Genomic DNA, 21,679 nt, shown 5'->3' on the forward strand with positions numbered 1-21,679 from the left:
TCTTCCACAGGCTACAGCCCGTTCCGGATACTGAGAGGGAGAGAACCATTCACCCGAGACAACGTGGCATGGAAGAGGCTCACCGTGCAAAGTCATTGGTCACCGGCGGTGGTGCTCAAGAACTTGGAGAAGGCGCAAGCCGTGTACACGAACTACTATGATTCAAGACACAACACCAAGGAAGTCGCACTGGAAAAAGGGGAGTGGGTCAGGGTGAAGCTCCCAACACCCGGGAGAAAGGGGGACAGCAAATTCACGCCACCATTCCAAGTAGTGGAACCCTACTCCACATCGGCCTTACTGAGCGATGGGAAGATATGGGCCCAAGACCGCATGGCACGATGTACCAGGGCAGAGGAAACGGAGCACGGAACGGAACTGAACAACAAGGACGAAACCCGGTCCACACCGGCGACGAAGGGAGAAAGGAGAAGACCGGAAGGAGAGGCAGGAAGCTCTCCTCCAGAGGCCTGGCGTCCAAGAGAAGGGGGAGTTGGGACACCAGGACCCAGAGACCGAGAGACAGCGATAGAGACAGAGTTGGGTGGTCCTGAACTCAATGGAATGAGTGGAGCAGCATCCCCGAGTGGGGGGGGCACCACTCCAACCGCGAGCACCGGAGGTAGGAGAACACGCTGCGGGAGGAGAATAATGCTGCCACGAAGATTCGAAGAGTTCAGCCTGGAGCACAAGTAAGACTGTACACGTGCGAAGGGGGACTTGGCATGTTGTGTTATTAAAGGGGGGAGATGTGGTGTTGCGGTCTAGTTCTCGGCGCACTACGTGCGACGTCACCGGACTTCCGGCGGCGGCCATCTTGGACTCGCATCAGCGCGCTGATTCAAAGGGGATCGGAGCTCCGTGCCGGCGCTCCTGCTAGCTAATGTAATCTCGAAATAAATACCCCTTCCAACACCATCACCACGTCTACGTTCTTCTGTGGGGGGTACCACCTATGAGAAAGGGGCAACATTACAATCAGCAGCAAGGAATCCCTACTCCCACACAAAAACCACACACACACACACACACACACACAACACTGATACAGTCATGCAGCATAGACAACTGCCTTAACATATGTCCTAATAATGAGCAGGGCTCGAGTCAGGGTACCACGCGGGTGGACGGCGTCCCCCCACTTATTTTTCCTGGGAGCTCGATAACTGGAGCAAATGGAGCCACACATTCACTCTTTGGCCTCTCTGGGGCGAGATCGGAGCTTATTCAGAACGCTGCTCGCGCGCTGGCTTCTCTGATGCAATCGCATCTAAGGGGTGAGTGAGGGGAGGCAATGAGTCTGATGGTGCAAGCCACCTTTCGTGACGTCACTTTCTGTCGTATCATCAGCATCCCCCCACTTCTTTTTTCTGGACTTGTGCCCTGATAATGAGGCAGGTACAGGTTAGTCCTTAGAAGGGACAATATTCCTCGGAAGAGGCACAGCCCGTGCAGGTTCAGTACAAGCTCACTAACCAAGAAAATATGACACAGACCGCAACAGTCCAAGCTTCTCTCATACCCAGAACAGGAAATGTAGGAACAGGAATGGTGTGACCTTTCCGCATACATCGATCATGTACTGCATGAAAAGCGGCAATTCAATTTACCCTCTCTCAAAGAAGAGGTATAATCTGAGCAGTACTGAGCACTATCGTTAATAGCACAAATGCAAAGACACAAACAAAACGCATCAACACAAAAACACACAAAATGCATCAGAGGGCAGCTTCACTTCACAGGTTCCTTGCACATATGGTAGCCTAGAAATCCACAGTTTCTGCTCTGGTGTGGCTACTATCTAAAAGCACTGGATTGACACGTTAGGAAATAGTGACCTTGCCATGTAGGAAAACCAGCTTTTTTCTACATTAGCTGAGTCATTGTCAGGAATCACCTGTCTAGGCTTTGCATAGATAAGTGATGAAGCTCAGGACTAATGGGAACCGGAGATTGTCGCGAACATGACAGTAGACTTTAAAAAGATTGGGAACACTAGATCGCTAACTGACTGATGCACAGACTTCGTGGTTATTAGTACACTTCCAGGAAGTAATGGGTATACCCAGCATTTAACACGAAGCCTTCACCTAGAAAATTGTTGTGGTTCTTCTCTTTATACCAATTCACAATTATTATTTATCTCTCATGTTTGTTGTCTTCTTCGCTCCAGGTTTTGTTTCATTACGGTCCCCTTATATACTTCTTTCCCTGGCCGATCTAGTTTAAGTTGGAGTCTTATGGCGTCTGCTATCCTGGTCTTTTTGATGGCTCAACGTAACATCGCATACTGCCGAAACTGGTAAGCTTGCATTTTTTCTATGACTTGAGTTCACGCTTGTTAGATTTGGTATCTCTAGTTGGCATAGGTAGGTACCTGTAACAAATAGGGACCCTTGCGTCTAGTCAGGGTAAGGGCCTACACTTCCAAAATAACCCCTGCTCACACCCTTGGTAGCTTGGCACGAGCAAGCAGGCTTATCTCAGAGGCAGTGTGTAAAGCATTTGTGAACACATACAGTAATACAGTGACAACACTACAAATGGACACCACACAGATTGTATTATCAAAAGAAGTATTTTTATATAGATTTAACACAAGACCAAACAACAAAAATCCACAACACTGTACTAAAAATAGACTTTAAAATGTTGTAAACTAGCTCAGTTCTCTTAAGTTGTAAATGCAACACTTTACTCTCAATGTACCTTTGATGCGTAGCACAAGGAAAACAAAAGGGTCGCAGGGAAGTTGATGCGACGATTCCTTACACGCAGGGGAGTGGATGCGTTGGTTCCTTACTGCTGTGCAGGGGAGTAGATGCTCGCTTCCTTACAGTGTGGGGAGTTGATGCGTCGGTTTTTTACTGCTCTCCGGTGCGATGCAACAGGATGGCACCTCGATGCGGTACTATTCTCTGGTGGGATGCGACAAAATTGCGTCCTGGTTGCGATGCGCCAACGTTGGTGTGATGCGTGCACGCCCGATGGGTGTGCGGTGACTCGATGATCTTTGGAGCCATGACAGGCCCTGCGACGTGCTTCTCCGGTGATGCGACGATGACCTCTGTGGCAGCGTCCCGCTTCTCCGGCGATGCGCCGCGCTTCGGCGATGCGATGATGACAGCGGCGGCACGCTTCCTCAGCGATGTGATGACAGCGTCACGCAGTCTCTCAGAAGGCCCAGTACAACAGCAGGCACTTCAATTCCCAGCAAGGGAATTCAGGGGGGAGCTGGTTTGTGAAGTCTTGTATCCCTGAGAATTCAGGCAGGAGGCAAGCTCTAGTTCAAGCCCTTGGACATTCTTCTTTAAGTTGATACAAAGCACACTCAGTCCTTTTCTCCTCTCTTTGGTAATCAAGCAACCACTGCAGGCCAACCCCCAAACACACAGCACAGGGGCAGACTCCTCCTTCAGCTTCCTGGTTCTTCTCCTCAGCAAAGGTTTGTCTTGATTCCCAGAAGTGATCTAAAGTTCTTGGGTCTGGGTCCCAATATTTATACTACTTTTCTCTTTGTTCTCTGAATACAGAGAGGCCTTTGCCTAGTCCAAACCTGTTCTGGTCAGTCCTGGAGGACTTTGTTGACATGTCTCCTGCTTTACTTTCACAGTTCAGGGCAGGTACATCAGACACACCATAGGAGGTGGAGCCAGCATTGTGGAGGGAAGGCACAGCCCTATTCAGGTCCCAGGTGCAACTCCTCCCACCCATCTAGATGCAGAGCTCTCGATTCAGCCTTGTGCTGACTCACCCTGTCTCCTGGAATCCCCCAGCCCCTGTCACTTAAACTCCAGACAAGGAATAAACAGCCTAGCAGAGGCAGGTTTGGATGGTTAGACAAGAGAATACATACTTTCTAAAAGTGGTATTTTCAAACACAGAATGTTAAAACCAACTTCACTAAAAGATGTATTTTATCATTCTGAGTTCAGGCAAACTAAACTCGAATTTCTACCATGTTCCCTGAGTCAGTTAGGATTAAAAGATGTAATAATCAAACTGCACATTCCGGCCTATGGAGAACAGATAGCCTTGCACTAGTGAAAAACGAAAATGGCTGTAATTCACTATCAGGACATGCCACACACATCAGGGCATGTCCTACCTTTTACCTACAATGCACTCTGCCCTTGGGCCTACCATAGGGGTGACTAATATGTATAAAAGGGAAGGTTTAGGGACTGGCAAGTGGGTGCACTTGCCCAGTCAGCATGGCAGTACCAGACTGCACACAGGCTCTGCAATGGCAGACCTGAGACACACTTTACAAGCTGCTCCGGTGGGTGGCACAATTAGGGCTGCAAGCCCACCAGCAGCATTGGTTACACCCTGGGCACACGCAGTGCACTGTGCTAGGGTCTGACAAGTAAACCAATCAAGCCAATCATGGAGTCACTAATCCATACATCATTTTATAATAGGGAGCGCATATGCACTTTAGCACTGATCAGCAGTGGTAAAGTGCCTAGAGTCATAAAACAGTCAACAACAGGTCAGAAAAAATGTAGGAGGAAGGCAAAAAGATGAGGGATGAGTCCAACAACGCTGGATACTACCTCCATACTCACCAGGGGTCCTCCACCCCTTCGGTTGGTTCAATGACCTTTCATCCCTGAAATACCGAGATTGTTCTGCGCTCTCCCTCGATTGTGACAAAACCATTCCGAGAGTGAGATACGTCCAGGGTTTCTCTCTCACTCACTTTCTTTGTTTTTCCCTGGACTCTTAAGGTAGGTGTGTAAGCCACATTTCGAATCCATGCATGAGTCCAAGGACAGCAGGGCCTTTCAATGGTCTGCTCACCAGGAATCTTACAGTTTAGCAGTCCATCCATGGACCCGACTGAAACCCCAGTCATGCTATGGCTCAGGCCATCACCAAGGTCCATTACAAGCTAGATACCGCCCATCAGGAAATGTTTTTTCTGCAAACGTTTTTGCCAAATTTCTGCTGTCCTGTTACCACTTCTTCTCACACTTTGGAAACCTTTAGCAATAGCAATTATTAGGAATCCAGTAGCAGGGACTGAAAGAAATATCATGCTACTTCCGAACTTAGTTTTAGTGCCACCCGAGAAATTTGGCAGAGGCTCTCGCCAGTTCTGGAGGCTTTTAGTTGAGTGTGAGCCGCATTTTAAGCTCATCTGCACGCGTGTGCTGCATATACATCCAGAGTAGCCTTTGGGTTAGAGTATTAGACTAAAGAAGCCCTTCAATTGGCTACACCACAGATTCTAAATCAAAGTCCTTGGTTAACTAACTGTAATGAATTTCTCTTACAGTTTGATGGCATAGACAAATCTTTGGTAAAAGGCACAATTGGCTCATCCTGGACTTTAGTCAATAAAACAAGGTAACAAGGAACTTTCTTGATATTTTAGGCCCTTCCAACAGTTGATCTTGGAGGTGGCATGGACTGATGAGGCAGAAGCAGTTGCATTTTATCAAGGTCTCTGAGAAATCTTAAATGACATCTTATCTACGCTAGTCAAAATACCTACTACCGTCACATAGGTGCGGCCCATGCAGGTAAGACTGGTGGGGCGTTGCGGTCGGGTTGGGGTGGTATTCGACAGATAACGAAGAGGTAAAATTAATTAATTATTTAATTTTCCCTCGTCATCATTATCTGTCGAATCCCCCCCTACCCGCCCCCACCGCTCTTACTTGCACAGGCCGCTCCTGCCCCCAGAAGCCTAAATAGAAACCATGCTCCAAATAGATGCACATAAGGGATGTCACTGGGCAGAGAGAAAAAGTTACAATTGGTGATTCTGGATTCCTAATACTTTGTAACATATGAGATTCCAGCTAATCAGGTTGAACTGATGCAGATTAGAGAGCACAGCAGCATAATTCTACAGAATAGAAAGGCAAAAGGCAGAAGGTGGAGCTCTGTCTTGATTGCAGAAAGAAGGGTTATTTGTTTGGGTATAACCACAGATGTCGAGAAAAAGATTGACTGGTCTATCAGAAACAGAAAAGTGACAAGTAATAAGATAAATGAAGATCTGTTGTTGATAGAGGCCACTATAAGTGTGTATGATGTAACCAGAAGGCCCAATTTAAATTTGGTGCATTAGACAATGTCAGGCGCTTCGGAGATTATTAATTGGAAATGGAAGTAGACATTTCTTGTCACCATGAAGTCTATCAATTCGAAGAACAGACTGAACATTGTAATATCCTGCCTGGAATTTAAATGAAATACTTCTCTTATGATTGCAGATTGGTCACATGGAAGAGCTGCAAATTGTTCTCATTGATGCACCTGCATTTCCAATTGTCCTGGGAACAACAGGATTAATGCAGCACAATCCTCATATTGATTGAGAAAATCAGACTATTACATTTGTACATACTCACTGTTCTGAACATTGTTTCCAGAAATAAACAAAAGGAAAGATTCCGCCGTTATTCTACTTCACTCTTCAAAAATCCTCTCCTGACACTGAAGAAGCAGTAAAAGAGGATCCAATAGGAATTCCTGGTCTATCTTCATCAAGAAAGGGGCAAATTCACTGCCTCTTCCTTGGGAGTGCCACTCCAATGACTGTATGATAGATGTAATATCAGGGACGCCCATTCCACACAGGAGAATATATCCTTGGATGGTATTGAAAGATGAAATACCACATCAAGATTTGAAGGACAATTTGGAAAATGACTTTATTAGCAATCCACCCACCCTGGCTGGAGCTCCTATCTTCCTTCTGGCCAAGAGAGTATTGACCCTGAATTGATTATCATGTGCTGAATGATGTTCCATTTTGCAACATTATATTCTCTGTCTAATCATGATCTTGATCTCCTAGAGCAGGTCAAGACAACAATAGTGTTCACTAAACTTGATCAGTAATGAGCATTCAACCTGGTAAGGAAATGTGAGGGAGATGAGTGGAAAGGGCCTTCAATACTCAGTATGGTCATTTTAACCAGAACCCTGACCACAGTTCCAGCCCAGCCTAAGCAAAAGCAAACATGGCATATGTCCTCAAATGTGTCTGCCTTTGGCTCTGTAAACACGTTATCCTCCCCTATTGGAGACTTATTTACACTTGTTTTGCTATTTGAGTCCATGCATCAGATAGCTGTCAAGACCACTCATGTGAAAAGTAGGTTTTATGCAGGGACGATGCTCGGCATCCTGACCTCCTGAGTCACCTTGTTGAACTACTGCAGGTTGCAAGAAAGTCTTGGCAGGTTTCCCAAAAGGGAAGGGTGTTTACACAAAGGAGAGAAAGACACCACTACACCTTGCTGCCTGGTCCAGCCGGCCACCTGAGGTCTACAGGAGTGCGGGGAATAGTGCTCTTCTTGAATGTGTGTTGTTTTTATTGCAAACAAAAGCATAGATTACAAACTGTTACATAGGTGATATTCCTACTGCCAGTGCATTACCATTTGACAAGTATCCCTAAATAATAATCACCTTAAGGGGTTGTTCTTTTCACTAGAGGGTTGTGATGCAGTTGCATTAGGAAGAGATCTTAGAAGGTGTGAATGGAAAAAGGAAAAAAGGAAGGAAACCCAAATGTAATATGTGAAGGATGTGTCTTGGCATCTGTTTGTCGAATAAGGTGATTGGGTAAGAATCAGGAAGCCTTCGGTGTGAAAAAGTAAGGGTTTCCATTTTTACAGTCCATAGAAATTGCTGAGAGTAAGTTAACCTACTGTCATGCTAGAAGATGGTAAATGTTAGAATAAGGATGGAGTTTCCATTGTTCGAGGGAAGACGGGGAAGTTGATGTGAGAAAGTGCAGACAGGGATGTTCAGAGTGATGATAAAAAGAATGTTCATTGTTTTGTGGCGCACAGGCGAAGCGTGATCAATTTGTTGTACAGGTAGGGGGATGGGCACAAGGCTAACAACCTTGTCCCAGAAAAAGTGTTTGCTACGGAAACAACAGCAAGAACCGCTAAATTGTTTGGACAAGAGTGACATTCAGAGTCTCTGCATGAGATAGGCATGATTGACTGTAGTGAATGCCACCAGAAAAATGCTGACAAGATGATGGAAGTTCTGGGTTGCAAGAGCATTTCCAGAATCAAATTCTGGAATGTACAAACTATGTATGACACAGGACACAGGAAATCTGGACAAAATAACATCTTAGGAAAAAAGCCACACCCAAAACGTCCTCGGGGTCAGCGATAGTAGTTGAAGAGTAAAAACCACCGCAGGAGAGATGGTTCTGTACTCGGAATAGGGTGAAAGACCAAAATTACAAAGAGTAGTCAACATCCTGAACAATTGGACAGAGAAATGCCTAATTGAGTGGAAGTAAGTCAACAGAAGACACATGACAGCCAAGCCAGGTAAAAAAGCAGACACTTTAATACCACGATCATCCAGTGCTAGCTCGGACAATGGGGAATGCAAGCTAGTCAAGCTACACAGGACAGATTCATGATCCAACGACAATCGCCGTAATCCATGCCACTGCCGCCTGACCACTTAATGGAGTGGGGCGCAGTATTTCAGCGGAGCCTCCTGATGCCTGTTTGAATTGGCGGAGACCGGGATCTGGGCGCTGTGGAGCGCGAAGGCATTAACTGCATAGAAACAGCAGTGGCCTGTAGGGACCCATTCTCAGGACTCTTCTGACTGATGCCTGGCTAGGCTACTACGTCCTGCCCTCCTGACTGCATGACCTTCTGAGATGAGTGTGAGCAGTTGGTGTGGTTTGGGGACGTTGGTGCTGTGGGACCGGGGACCCGCAAAATGGTCCACTGCACCAGAGCACCATCTGGAGGCTGGAAACATCCCCCCTGCTGGTGGTAGCTGCCTCTGGTGATCAATACGGACTGCAGGAGACACGTCCTGCAAGAGACAGAGCAGGGGGCCTGAAAGCCCGATGGGCTTCAACTTCAGCCTGATGCATTTTGGTGGCTCACACAGTCCCAACATGGGCTGCAACCGGTGCCGGTGTGCTGAGCGTGGGCTTGAGTGGCAGGAGTAGTAGTAGTGCTGAGAAGCCGCAATGAGTAATTCCAGCTCACATTTAACCGGGGGGCCATCTGGATGGGACTGCCACTGGTGCTGCACTGGGGAGCAGACGAACTTCCCCCTGCGCTTCCAAATCCAATGAAATGCTTTCCTCAGTTCTGGGAGGACAGAGGGCCCACTCTTGATTGCTACGGGTGACTTGATGGAGTGGCTGGAGGCCTTGGGCCTTGTCCTGCACTCCTGTGTCGCCTGAGGTGGGTTTGTAAAAGTGGCACAGGAGAGCATGTGAGGGACACCAAATGCTCCTAAGACTAATGGGCACATGCATCAAAAATGTCATTTGCGATTCCTTATTAGTGAAAACAAGGATTCGCTAATAAGGATTTGCAAAAGCCTATGCATGTAGGAATCACTAAAAAAAATTGTGATTCCTACAAATTCCTTAATTGCGACTCGCAAATTGCGAGTCGCAATTAACCCCTTCAGTGCCCATGACGAGATAGTCTCGTCATGGAGCGCGGTTGCGCTGTGCCCATGACGAGACTGTCTCGTCATGAACCCCGCCCGCTAATGAAACGCCCGGCACAGGGCGTGGAAAGGGCGGGGCACTGGAGAGGTTAAGGAATGGCTTCCCATTCATTCCTATGGGCTTACAGGCACATGGGAATTAATGGGAATTGCATGCGCAATTTGCGAGTACCCACTAGGTACTCGCAAATTGCTCATGCAATTTCAAGGGTGCCATGTTGCACCCCTAAAATTGTAATGCAAACTCATGTTGCGCACACACATGCACCAAGGGCATGTGTGTGTAACATGTAATTTTGAAAAATGCACTTTAGTGCATTTTTCAAGGTTTTCGCTAATTACCACCAGGTATAATGTTTTGGTACTTAGCAGACCCTAATAGCAAAATCGCTATTTTAAATGGCATCCTGCATTGCATTCAAGGCATCGCAATTTGCGATTTTTGCATTTGGTATGATGCATCCCAAATACAAAAATACCTGTCGCAAAGGGGCAGATTCTGAGAATCTTCCTGTTTGCAACCGTTTTTTTTCCTTATTGCATGTGGGCCTAAGCGGCCTTTAAGGGAGTTGCGGGACTGTGGTATTTTGGCATGCTACCCTGTATTAGTGTTCCCCTGAGACATCTTCCTCATCATCCAAGGAAAGAGCTCCTTCACCAACAGGTCCCCACCATCTATTCCACAGGAGGAGCTCTTCTCTTGCAAAAGGCTGCCTAATGTAAAGGACATTGTTGCTGCCGCTTACTCAGCTGCTTGTTCTGTTCCGACTGCTCAGGCCCCCCTCGTGGTCTGCTCTGTGCGAATGTGAGGGGTATGGCAGGTTCAGGCACAGCTGGGTTCAGCCATGCCTGTGCAGTGGAGCCATTGTCCACCACCCAAGTTTGGAGGCGTACCCTGCAGTTAGCTGGTAGGCCCCATTGTTGCTGTTGGTGGCCTGTGAGAGGAGCATTTTGTGCAAGCTGCCCACAGACGGCTGAGTCTTTAGCGAGACTGCATGCCACCCTGTTGCTTGGCTCTACAGGGGTGCCTGGGGGTCTGTCGGATCTTGCAGGAGGATGAATGCTGCCATGATGGGTGTCCTTTAAAGCCTTCCTTTCGAAGTGTGGAAGTGTCACTCTGCTCGTGTGAAGAGTGAAGCCCCTGCCACTTTATGGGTCGACGCAGGAGTGCAGACTCCCAGCACCTGTGGCACCAAGGCATTGAAAGCTTTGACAGCACATATACGGCCATGCACAACAAATGAGCTATAGAGGGATAGGAATCAGGTTGCCCTCCTCTCATAATATTCAATCAACACCAAAGTTGTTCAGTATCACGGCAGTAATTAAATTCTTGGTTTGCCAGTGGTTGTTTAGTTTATTTTTAATTTAGAGTAGCGAAAGGCAGTGACAATTTTGCTTCTCTAGTAAGGGGTCAGAATAGGACTGCATGCGGAGTTTCCCCCAAATGCTGGCTTTTTCTTTTTTTCACCCACCTAAACGAATTTGACACTTTTTTCACAATGTTTCATTATGGTTTGGTGCTGCCAATGATGAGAACCGGAACACACTGGTGAGAACCAATCAGCAGCTCCCTTGGTAGTGTTTCCGTGAGGCGTCTCCTAACCTCTGCACATGTTTCATTCTTTCACGTGATATGAACGTTAGTGGTTTGTGGGGAGTGACACTGAATAACTTTTAGATGAAATTATGGATAGGGGCACCCAGAAATAGGACAGCATTGTGATTAGCTTCTTCTAAATATTTTAGCCAAGATATGGCTTGGGGTATGCTCACAAAACATGTTCCATATTAGATCAGGTATTGTGTTGATTGAGCACATATATGGCACCTAGCCAGGATGCTTCCTCCAGGACCCCCATAGGGAGAAGTTAGACAAATCCTTAAACCGATTACAGTTTTGAGATAGGAGTTCCGAGGCTGGGTTGATGCTTTCCCAATTGAGGTGGGGCCACTTAGGGAAGATCAACAGAAACTCAAGACTCACATTCACAATGTAGAGAATGCCATCATAGATCTGAAACCTGGCCTATGGGGCTTGGAAAATAGAGTCCAAACACACACCGCTAAAGTCCAGAAACTTAAAGATAGGGCGAATGACTCCTGAGGGATGGTCTCGTCACAACAACCTCTGTATCGTGGTCTTCCTGGTGGGAGTGGAGGGGTCAGACCCCGTATCATCCTTTGAGGACTGGCTGTCAATGACAATAACAACTGCAAAATTGACACTACACTTTCTGACCAAATGCGCCCATTGGGTCCCGGCACACACACCGCTCATGGGAGTCCCCTCATGCCTCATGGGATTCTGACCCCGCCCAGTTGTGGCAAGGGTGATGATTTGCCAGGACAAGAAAGCCATCTTCGAGGCTACCCATAGCACAATCCCAATTTTGTTTAAGAATGCCCACATCTATCTTTTCCTGGACTACACAGTGGTGGTACAATGTCGCAGACCATCCTTCCTGGGAGTGAAGTGGATGCTCTGGAAGGTTGGCCTTCAGTACTCACTGTTATTCCCCTCTAAGCTGAAGGTAATGACCAATATCAGCATCTACTTCTTCACTGAGTCTACAAATGCTTGTGACTGGGTGGAACAACACCAATATGACACCAGCGCTCCAGCCTCACCTCCTGAGAGACTGTGAGTGGACGACCCCAAAAGAGGTAGCAGATGCCGCAATAGAGGGTGCGGGGTTGTAACACTCAGTGGAATTCCTACACCAGCACAGGCGAAAGGAAGATCAGTCCCGGACCCTGCCCACAGCAACAACCTAATGGGCAGAGCGGGGCACTCCGTCCCCTGGCCTGGCAGAAGACAACCTCTCTGAGATGGACTCCTGTGCTTCGCTGGGCAGCACTGACTCCGTAGTTTTACCCAATGTCACCCCGTAGATGGCTGACACTGATTTAATTGCATGGATATTTCCTAGCTGGGTTGGCCCCTAGTGACTTAGTGGCATTCACAGCAGGCAACCACAGCTGTCCAGACTTCAAATTCACTCTAGAAGACTGCACCCTGCCTAGCAGCAGCTCCTACCTCACAGTCCCAATAACTCCTGTCCCCCTCTCATCAGAGATCATGAGAGTGACTTACTATTATTGCTGTGAATAAATGGGTATAGCATATTTTCTTTGTTCTCTTTTTATCCCTTATCTTTGGTTTGCTCTAATAACACTCAGTTTGGAGGTTTGCTTTATACATGATCCTCCCTCATGACTCCAACTCGGAAACGTAGTTGGTGAATGTGTGAGTAATTTAGAGCTCCCAATTCAGGGGTCTTTTAGTTAACTGCTTGGGTGGCCTCACATTTGGTGACTGCCCTGGTTTGCGAGTTGTGGGATACTCTTTGAGTAGAGTTACACAAATCACACTTCAGAGGGGTGCCTACTACACAGTGGCGGCTCCTCGAGGAAGTGCTGCAGGGCGGTGGGGGCGGGGTGGGGAGGGCTTGTTGGGGGATAGTATACTCCGGAATACGGCCAAATGGAGTCGAGTAAATAAATGAATAAAACAAATTACATTGTGCGCAGCATTGCCGATTTGGCATTGTAGCGCACGCAATGTAATTCATCCCCCGCCTCACCACCCTGCAGCACTCCCTCGAAGAGCTGCCACTGCTCCTACATTTGGCTTCCTCTGTTTACAATCTGCAGCGAGTGGGCGAGGTAGGCACAGCTCCGCATGCACTCACCCCCGGGGTTGATCTACTTTACCCCCTTTTGCTCCCCTGCCTCATGCTTGACTGTAACTAAAGTTGGTATATTGATGTGGAATGTACGAGGGAGGGGGACAAAGCAGAAAAGGCATGCGGTGCAGCAATACATATGAAGCAGAGGTGCGCAGTTAGTGCTCCTCCAGGAAACCCACTTTGCCAAGGGCGAGGAGTGTCAATTACAGAAGCGCTGACAGCTTCAAAGCTTTAGCACCACCTATTCATGATTAACACATGGTGCCTCATCTGGGTCCATCCAGGGCTTCCCTTCTGTCCTATGAGTGAAAGAATAGACCCTGAGCGGCGTTATGTATTGGTGGAGGACCAGCTTGATGGTATGCCATTGTTTTTGGGGAGTATCTGTGCACCAAATATGGGTAAATTGACTTTCAAGCCTATTTAAAAGAAAGGCCACTAGTCTCATGTCCCATGGACCTTGCGGGGAGATTTTTATTATGTCCTTGACTTACAGCTGGACTGCTTGCATCCCCGCTGCCTACGTCACCTGTGGTGGTGGCCGCCACTTGCCTTAAGCAATGGCTATCGCACTGGTCTCTGCTTGAGAGCTGCCATGCCCTACACTCCGGGGTCTGGGACTACTCCAATTATTCATGCCCACACAACCTGCACGTGTGGTTAGACCACATCCTCTGCCACTCCAATCTCCAAACGCGGGTTACTGGTGCTGAATACCTCGGGAAGACATTCTCTGACCAAAACCAATTACATATGCATTTCAAATGGGAAATGCAGAGACCTTAATTTCCAACTTGGCGACTACAGCAGATGATGGTAGAAGACCAGGTATTCGAGTAAGAGACGAGAGAGGCCATGACACATTACTTTGAGGAGAAGTGGAGTTCAGCCACCTACAGACAAATTGAATGGGAGGCATTCAATGTAGTACTCAGGGGACAGTGCATCTTGCTAGGGTGGGCCCACATAGAGAACTGGTCCAAACAAAAGCTTAGCTGGGGCCATGTGAAGTAGCGGCTTGCCTCAATCCAGCAGAGTTAAAAACCTTTTCTCTAGACTCTTGAGCACAATGCTCGCCTGGTCAAACAGTTACGCTGTTTGAATTTTAAGGCCTACCAGGCCAAAATACACGCTGAGGGAGCCAAGTCGTGCCAATTATTTGCATGATTCCTGTGTAGTTTGGCACCCACAGTACCCATCACTAACATCAGGGCATCCTTAACCCACACAGCTGTTACCCAAGCAGACATACACTTGGCATTTTTAACACACTATAAGGCATTATATGACCACCCCCACTGATCGGTAGCTGGATATTGGCGAGTTCCTACATGATTTGGGCCTGCCCACCCTTGACCCCTTAGATAGAGAGGCCCTCCATAACCCCTTCGTGCTTCAGGAAATCGGAAGGGCTATTGAAGGTGCTGCAACGCAGAAGACCCCAGGCCTCGATGGATTGCCGGTTGAATTCTATAAAGCCTATGAATCACTCTTAGCTCCCATACTGTTAGAGTTGTATCAGTCTGAGCACACAGGGTGCCGTCTTCCCCAGTCTCTTCATGAAACCCTGCTATTGTCCCTACCCAAGCTTGACTGGGACCCAATGGAAGTCACTTCTTACCATCCACTAGCAATGCTGGGAACGGACTATAAATTGCTCTGCCAGATCATAGCAATCTCACTCCTGGAACACATGCCACACCTGGTAAACCCAGACGAGAATGGTTTCATCCCTGGATATTCTACCACCCTTAATGTTAGATGCTTGCACAGAGTAATGGAGGTGGCTCCAGCCCAATAGCCGTAAGCTACCTGCCTGCTCTTAGATCTAGAAAAGGCATTCAACACAGTGGACTGTGGTTACCTCTTCTCTGTCGTAGACCTGGTGGGCATCACTGGCAGGCTCCAGAGACTCTTCTACACAGAGGCCAAGGCTTGTTTGAAAATCAGACAGCTTATATCACCCCTTTTTAGGGTGAGTAGGGGGGCACGGCTAGAATGTTCCCTCTCGCCACTATTGGATGCTCTCAAAATTGAGCCGTTAGCCCAGCAGCTCTGGTAGTGAGGCAGGGAGTGGGGAATTCCTTTGAATAAGGAGGTGCATGTGGTTTCACTCTACATGGATGATGTACTCCTTTATGTCTGTGACATCAAGACCCTTGAGGAGTTTTACAAGGCCTCACGCTAAGGGTTGACTGGACCAAGTTGTGTGCATTCATGCTCCATGCAGGCTGTCACCCACAACAGCTAATTGCGGACACCTGCCTATTGAAGAGGGAGCCTCTTATGTTTTGCTACTTGGGTATCTTCATATACCATGATATGCAGGATCTCATTGATGGGAACCTTAACAGATCCATATCCTCCCTGTGCCCTCAGATGACATTTCGGAGAACCTTACACCTAACAGTTCAAGGGCGAATATTGCTTTCTAAAATGGTAATGCTTCCCGCCTCCTTTAGTCTTTCCATAACCTCCCTGTGCATATTCAATGGGCCATCTTCTGGACTCTGTATGTCATGCTTGGAAACTTCATATTAAACAAGGATGGGAGACGAGTGGCATTCAGGAAACTACAACTGCCCGTAGACCAGGGGGTTTAGGGGCATCCCATTTTGAGCATTATTACTTGGCAGCACAGCTGCAGTGATCTGTGAACTGGCTGCTGGGCTGCCTAATGGAAGAGCTTGGTCTTCCGCCTGTGACTCAGGAGCAGGCTGTGGTAGGCAACCTGTTGCTTCCAAAGGCACGACTCCCATGGGAGTCCAGCAATCTCCTGTGCATCACCTATGCAAGCTACTGAAGATTGTTGCATCTTATGACGTTGATCACTCCATACTCCTCAGCAATTAGCCGACGCAATATAGAGCCATTCTGTGCACTACTCAAGTGTGAAGGCGTGGGAAACTGGGCTGCGGCTAATGTTGGCACGCTAGGTGACTTGTTCTGTGAGGTTGCGCTTATTCCCTTTGACCAGTTACAGGAGGAGGAAGTGCTTCCGGTGGGACATTTCCTTGCCTATGGTAGACTGGTGGCTGTAAAGGTGCAACTGTAGGACATTGTAGTTTTGGATCTGGAGCAACACCTGCTTGTACATACCCTTCACATCATGGGCTGTGGGCGCAGGCTTACTATGTGGTTTTTGTGGGCACTAGCACACACCACACTTGATCCCCTGCAGGCAATGAGTTGTGGTTGGGACAGGGACGTAGGTAGGCCTGGGCGAAAATTTCGTTCCGTTCGCGGAAATTGCGATAATTTGACATTTTCGCGTTCCGCGGAGAGCGCGAAAATGTCAAAAATTCCGGTTTCCGCAGCTTGGCGATAATTTGTTTCTTGCTCGCGCTATAAAATAATACATTCTCACGCACGCGCGATCGCCTTACCTGAATCCCTGCGTTCGCCGACAAGTTTTCTTGATCCGGTCGCGTTCTCCATGAGATGTTGTATTGTTTTTAGCCATTTGCGCTGTCTCACGACAGTTCACGCCCGCAGTGACGTCATGCATCGCGCGATCACGTCTTTCTTCTCGCGATCATGCACCGCGAGAAAACTCAAAACAAGATGGCCGCGCCCGCAAGCAACCACATGGGTAAGTTGGCGACCCGCAACCATGCAGAAAATCTCGTGAACATGCCGGAAAAAAACTTCTGCATCTTCGCGATATTTCCGCTTGTTTGCGATAATTTTAAACATTTTCGCGATAATTTGCGAAAGTTAATTTCGCAAATTCCGCCCACCCCTAGACGTAGGCTGAGATTTTACAGTGGAATAGGATCCTAGATTATCTGATGAGGGTATCTCGGAATACTAAATTACAGTATATACAACACAATACTCTCCATATGGCATACCTCACTCCTGCAAGCTTGCATAAAATGTTGGAATCTTCTCTGCTCTGTCCCAGTGCCATGCACTGAATGTCAATATGCAGCATATGATTTAGAGCTCTAGCATATAGTAGCAGAGGCACTGGTAGAGGTGACAGCTTCGAAGGGTTTCTCGTCAGGGAAGGGATGTTACTAGGTACATTTAAATGGAAGAAAGCACACATGGAAACTAACCGTTTACTAGACTTGGCCCTACTTAGAGCCCGACGGTCCATAGCGATGCACTGGAAGTCCCACACCCTCCCGAACATCCAACACTGGTGAGCGGCAACCCTCAAGTGGGGCACTGAGGCAGGAGATCTGGGAGTTGCACATAGTCCCTAGAGCCACTTCATGGGATGGTCTACATCATGACCTCCATATGTTCAAGGATTCCCTGGTGGCCTAGATGGGGTACATTTCACAACTCCACCACTTTACAAATGAATACTGACCTGCTAGTTGCCTCTATTATTCCACGCACTGAGTTCCCATGAACCTCTCTCCCTCTGACTGAGGGGCTGTTTTCTCCCCTTGATGTGTATCAATATGCCTTACTCTGTCAGAATGGGAGCAGGGAGGGTAAACTAGCACATTGCTCATGTTCCCGTTAAAGACAAAAATTGTGGGGACATCGCTATCCTAGGAATTATGGTATTTGTCAAAGGGAGCGGATGTGGGATACCGCTCTTTCGCTCTTTCGTTTGGTATTGTTATTGTTACCGTTAGTGTATATCAAACCGGCTGCCTCTTTATCAAATGTTGTCAATATTGTACTGTCTTCAGTACTTATATACTTTCAATTTAGACTGTCTCCTTTTGAGAGTAATGTATTGCACTAAAAGAATAAAAAAAACTGGTTCAACAAATCCAGTGCTCTTCACCTACAACTAACACAGAAGAAATACTCAAGGACATATTCTACCAATAGTTGCAAGTTGAGCTTAAAGCCATGACAGACTATGACCTGAAGATTGTAATGGGAGACATGAATGCTAGTCAGAACTGACAACACAAACCATGACAGAGCCATAGGAAAGCAAGTTTGTGGAACAGTGAAGGTCATTTGAGAAAGACTTAGTATTTTAAATCACAAAAGAACTGCTCTTTGTTCGGGGGAACTTTTATGGTCCTGGGGCACTGGACCAGGGAAGCTTAATTTGTGGGGGTGGTTCTACAAAACATGAGAAAATACACGTGTAAACGATAGAAGTTGAATCAGGTTTGTTTGCACTTTATTACATGAAAACCACATCCAACTTGAAGTGAAAAAGATAACACTTTAAGTGAAAAACGAAATGCAGTGTCTAAGCAAAACCAAAATGAAACACAGTTCATGTTAAAAAGCTGGCATGGATATATCATGGAGTACATAAATGCAATAATAAGAAGAGAACACTATCTTGTAAAATATGACAATGATGAATACTTCAAATCATTATGGAAGAAATATATCTTTTGATAAAGGCTGTGAGAAAATCACACATTTAGATTATACATGGAGAAAAATGCATTGAAACAAATGTGAAGAGAAATGCTATCTAGAAATACATTTGCAAATATTCTATATTTATTACTAGAATTCTATAATGTGCACTAACAATCGATCGGGGACAGCCCACGTGTGACTCACGAACACAGTAGGGCAAATCCAACGAGTGGACAGTGGGCAGGTGTTTTTATTGCAGTTTAATGCAGAACAGATTAAACCGCAAGTTTATATTTTGACATTTTGTATACATCAATGGTACGCAAATCCTGTCTCTATTTAGACATTGTTTATCGCCACTTTGCCACTGGACTCAAGCAAGCCTGGCTGAAGACGGCTGAAATGCCAGAAACCGGTCCTAGGAAGCTTGTTTCCGGTCCAGGGAAGACATGGCTTGGCAGTTTGGGCTGGACTGTTCCCATGAGGCACAGGGTCAGACTGATTTGCATATGGCCATGTCTGAACTGGGGTGGCAGAGTGGGCTAAAGAACGGTGGTGGATTAAACCCAGATCAGTTGACTGGGGGTGAGTGCTTGCAATGTTCAACACTCCGTCCATCATTTCCTTTGGTTTTGCTTTATCGGAATCATTTAGCATCATTTCTCAGAATCCCTAAAAAAGCCGAATAAATTAGAAGGTTACAGGTGTTATTGATACGCCAAGTAGCTGTCGTAAGTTTCGATAAGGCAAGCTGGCGAACATATTTATGATAAATGGAGAAATGAGAAGATGTGAAAGTGACCTGTTGCCCCACGCTTTCCTCTCACGTTACTAAGTTCCGTTTCCTTGTGGTTTTTGTGGGTAAGCGGGACATCGAGGGAGAGGGGGGATTTTGGGCTGTTGTTGACCAAGACGAACAGAGGCTGTTGACACAACGAGGGAGTGGTTGCATGGGGGAGCTGCGCCTCGCTGAGGAGATGTCTTGTGAGAGAGACTTTGGGGCCTATCACAGAAAAAGAACAGCAGGGACAGCTTGGTAAACTTAAACAGATTTGCAGGTGGGGCCTATATGGGGTGTCTCGTGTTTCTGATGTGGCAAGGTGGGCCTGTTGTGTCCTATATGGTAATTCAAGACCCTGCTTCATTTCCCTCCTCTTGTTCATTTTTGAACAAATTTCTAACAGCATATTTTGCTGGTGTTTCACCTTGCGCTATGATCCAAGGGGTGTCATTAAAATAGGGGCAGCTGTAATCCCGATCTACCTGTGCTCTCAATTCGACGTACTCCCCATCTGATCTGTCAACCAGAGCATCATAAGGAGCTATGGTGATGTCTGCCTCTACTAAATTTCTACCTGGAGGAAGTGGGGGAGCAGCAGGAATTTGGTGACCTGTGTCTGCTTGTTTCTGCAGCAGGGGTGAACTTGGTGTTGTTATTTCGATAAATTCTATCCGTGTTAGCCAATCCCAATCTCCTGGTGCTCAGTCCTCATGTATTGTCTCACTGTAAATCCCTCTATTGGCATACTTCCTGTAAGTTCATGTATTTGCATAATTCATTCCCACCATTTTTGGTGCTGAATCTCTTTACACAGTGGCTCCCTATCTGAAAGACGCAACACAGAAGAAACATTATATCCACTATTGGAATTATCAATTTCAGGATGCCTGTCAGCCATGAGGGCATCCAGCAAAGATCGAACCAGTCCAGGAAAATGTCTACAGGGGCACCTCCTTCATCAGCCATCTTTTTTCCAAAGTTGGTCAACTCCTCAATGGCCTTTGTGATAGATCCATTTTCCTCGTCGTTTCCCGGTATGAACGTACAGCAGGATTTTCCTATTCTGTGGCATACACCACTATCTTTTGCAGTCAACATGTCTAGAACATAGCGGTCCTCTAGAACCATAAGTCTCAAGGGGTGTAGCTCTTCTCTAATAGCATTTAGTCCATCCCTAGTGCTGTTGATAGCCTTCATTACTTCATAGCGTGTTACCTCAAGCCATCAGGCATTTGCTTTGGTCTGGAATAGTGGAACGAGCCCTCCAAAGAAGACCTGGGCATCGTTAAAGAGAAATAATTCTTTGGAATTGTCATCATAGGGATCATTTGCAAAGTATTGAGCTGATCGCCGGTGGTGGTGGAGGAAGGTGACGTTGCCAGTCATTGGGTGTGAATTGACATGAGAGGCATTGGTGGTTGGGACAACTAGGTGCCCTTCATGCAGAGTTTCCAAGGAGCAGTGGCCATTCCATTGAGGAGGTAGTTGGAGATAGAGGCATCCTCCACAAGCCCAGTAGTAGTCCATCAGAGCAGAGGTGCCGAACTGCATATCAAAATTAAAGATAGTTTTATTCCAGTCAGTGTTACGCCCAAAAGGTACAGAGCCATTACCTAGGAAACAAAGAAGGGGATTTTTTTAGTTTGAATGCTTTTTGATGTTTGGACTTTCCTTTCCCACCCCAGGTATACCTCCTGCCCTCCTGAGCCCATATTCCTTCACATTCATTCTCAACGTCCCAGTAAATCCCTTCTTCCCAATCTGAATCTACCCAAGGGGGGGCCTAAAGATGTTGCTTTGCATACCATGAAGCTTGGACCATTCCACTTGTTGTTGTAAAAAATCTGTGACCATAGACATAGCGCTGTTCTTTTTTTATGTGGGCAGTCATTTACTGTGAGTGCGTCATGTCCTTTTGACCCACCGCATTGAGTTGGGGGTCAGGTTGATGAGATCCATCTACATTCCCTGATTACATGTGCCTTAATGTCCATGTCTCTCACTCTGGCCCTATGCATCTCCTGTATTATTTCCTCGAGGGCAGTTGGGTCAGAGACAACCTTGTTTGTGTTGTAAATGTAGTCCCATTTTGTGGTGTTTACATATGCTGTCGACATGTCGGCTGCAATTAACTGAATTTGACCTTGTATGCGGCAAAGGTATAAGTGTAGGAGGCATTTCGTAATGTTTGGTTGGACTTCTTTAGGGAAAATCAGTCTGTCGGAGCCTACCGCATTGTGGATGTAAGAACACACATAGCAGGTCTAATTTGTTACCGCTTTTCCCACTGCTGTCATATCTTTATACCACAGGTTGTCTAATAGGGAGGAGTGGACCCAATGATCTGTTATAGACTGCTCTGGACCTGGTATGGGTCCTAGACCCTCCTGTATTTCTATGGGGTATTGGAATGTCTTGTAACCGGTCC

The 21,679-nt window shown here is 46.8% G+C and overlaps 1 long non-coding RNA gene across 3 annotated transcripts in view; it reads right to left on the reverse strand.

Annotated features, from left to right (window-relative positions):
• Positions 1-19,112: 19,112 nt before the first annotated feature.
• Positions 19,113-21,679, reverse strand: part of LOC146810173 (uncharacterized) — a 339,203-nt gene continuing 336,636 nt past the window's right edge. For all 3 annotated transcript variants that reach the window (XR_014965636.1, XR_014965635.1, XR_014965637.1), the window contains one exon: positions 19,113-20,864. This is a non-coding gene — a long non-coding RNA (uncharacterized LOC146810173). The remainder of the gene's footprint in view (positions 20,865-21,679) is intronic.

Source organism: Triturus cristatus, chromosome 7 (assembly GCF_964204655.1).
Source record: "Triturus cristatus chromosome 7, aTriCri1.1, whole genome shotgun sequence".
NCBI classification, from domain to species: Eukaryota; Metazoa; Chordata; class Amphibia; order Caudata; family Salamandridae; genus Triturus; species Triturus cristatus.